Source organism: Cyprinodon variegatus, unplaced genomic scaffold (genome assembly GCF_000732505.1).
Source record: "Cyprinodon variegatus isolate N-32 unplaced genomic scaffold, C_variegatus-1.0 Scaffold298, whole genome shotgun sequence".
Lineage (NCBI taxonomy): Eukaryota > Metazoa > Chordata > Actinopteri > Cyprinodontiformes > Cyprinodontidae > Cyprinodon > Cyprinodon variegatus.
The window spans coordinates 676,951-679,317 of NW_015150751.1; positions in this window are offsets into that span (position 1 = coordinate 676,951).

The following is a 2,367-nucleotide window of genomic DNA, read 5'->3' on the forward strand; positions in this document are numbered from 1 at the left end:
TGATTCCATTGGCAGATCATCTTATTTACCTGCTCAAATTAGGCATAAATACACTTAATTTAAGACATTTTTTACTTATTTGTAGATGTTTTTTGCAGTGCATGTTGGATCTATGAAAGATTTTCTATGTTTGCAACCAAACTAGCAGCAGTAGTGGAGTTTGGAGATGCAATCTACTTTTTAAATCTATCTTTGCTCTCCTCTAAATTTTGCAATCACACTTTTTCTCTCCTCCCAGCTTGTTGGTTGGCTGCATATTTAGCCGTCCCTGGAAATGCCTTTCGTAATGAATAGTTTTATTATTTGACAACTTCTAACCTCTCATTCCAAAGCAAACATGCAGGCGATCCTTCCTCATTGGTAATGAAAGACAATGATTCGCTCCATTCTTCTTTGAATCCTCTGTTCTCATCAGATATCTTCCTTTTTTTCCCTTTGGGATCCATGGTCCGAGACACGCCCACCTCTGTGTTTACAACAGCCACCTGCCTGGCACCGCGCCGCGCTGCAGGTTATGACCACTGATCCCTACGGCTATGATGCAAAGCAATTTATTTTGCGGTGATTTCAAAATAATTCACCACAAATTGATTAGTTTTAGGTATAAATAATGATCCATTGATTATTCCTTGCTAATGAGACTTTTCCTTTAAACAGAATTTGAGCAGATTCTTTTTCAACCCTTTGGTGTGACATGCAAACTCCACCCCTCCATATGTCAGGCTCTCAACGCCGTTGTTGATGTACTTAGTCATGACGTACGTCAGGCTCTCTAAACTTTCAGCAGACAAGAAATAAAGAGAGAATAGGGGTGCGTTTGAATTAATGGGCTGCGTCCTCAGAAGGCCAGATTTAAGGGCTGATGATGTCATAGCAGGAAGTCTAGTTGGATTCCAAGAGTCCTCGTTATTCGGCCTACAAATGCGTCCTTCTTTTTGCTCGATTTGTAGGATATCCTGCGTAACCTTGGGTCTCCCAGGATTCATTGCGAGTCCAATCAAGGTGGCTGCTCCCTGCTCAGAGGAAAAAGGTACTTAAAGGTACCAAACAGTGGTGAATATTAGAAGTTTAGTTCAATATAATCAAAGTATGTGAATAGTTTTATCTGAAATGAATGAAAATAGTTGTTTTAATGGTTATAGAGTCAGATATGTGGCGGTAATGTTTGGTTTATCTAAAGGTTTTTATCTGTTATTGTGTAAATGAGTTTGGCTGAAATTTAAGGACAGATTCTAATAGATCTGCAGGGTGGGAACTATAAATCTGATAGGATTTTAATTTTCTTATTGCTGTTTTGCACAATTTGCTTAACTAAGTATTTTTTGTTGTTGAATATTACAGATTTTGCTGATATATTTTTTATACATACATTGTTTCGATTTACTTATATATTTCTACCCCTTTTATAGAACTGAATAGGATAGAATAGAATAGAAAATCCCTTTATTGTCCCATAAGGTGGAAATTCTGGGTTGCAAAAAGATTATTGAGAAAAATGGTCACATAAATGTGGACCTTAGAAAACTGTATAAGAATAACAATAGTGAACAGTGAAAATATAAACATTAAAATAATGTAAAGTTTTTTTTAACAACATCAAACTTTGCACCTGGAGAATAAATAACCAATATGCAGCTATGGTCAATTTTAAAGTAATGTTGAAAATAGCAGCAACATCAGAGATGTGCAGAATGACAGCAGCAGGTTATTTAACTGACTAAGGTTTCTATCATTACATTTGATTTGATCTGTTCCTGCTCCCGATTGTTGGAACCTTTATTCCACTCTGGATTCTCATGAGTGTATCTTTGTTCACTTTACAATAAAAAAAAATTAAACAGAAAAAATTTTGAAAAGTTTGACATTCTTTCTTTTCCTGCTTTGTGTGTCAACTGTCACGGTTGCTAAGCGACGGAGCGTATGGATGGTGAAAGCTGCAGAAGGCTGGACCTGTTTGAATCCACAGCCAGAACTCTTCCTGGCTCCTTATTTTCAAGGACTTCGAAGGATCCAGTCCAGGAAGGATCGGCGTCCTTGGAATACGCAGCCCATGATTTTGAACGCAGCTTATATCTCAACGATTTCTGTATACCGTAGAAGCAAAAAAGATGATCAGAACTAAATTAATTTCATACCTGCTACCTCCAGAAATTAAAGAAATTCAATTTAAACTTATCACTAACAAATTTCTAAGAAAAAAACTCTGAAAACTATGATTTCTGTAAAGTTGAACGTTAAAGTCTTTTTTTATTGCACTTTAGTTTAAAGCTTTTGGCTTTTTTTATTTTTTATTTTGTGGATCCAGTCTAAAGGAATTCAGTTACCTAACTTTACCCTAAAATAAGTGTTATTTGATATAGTAAGGAA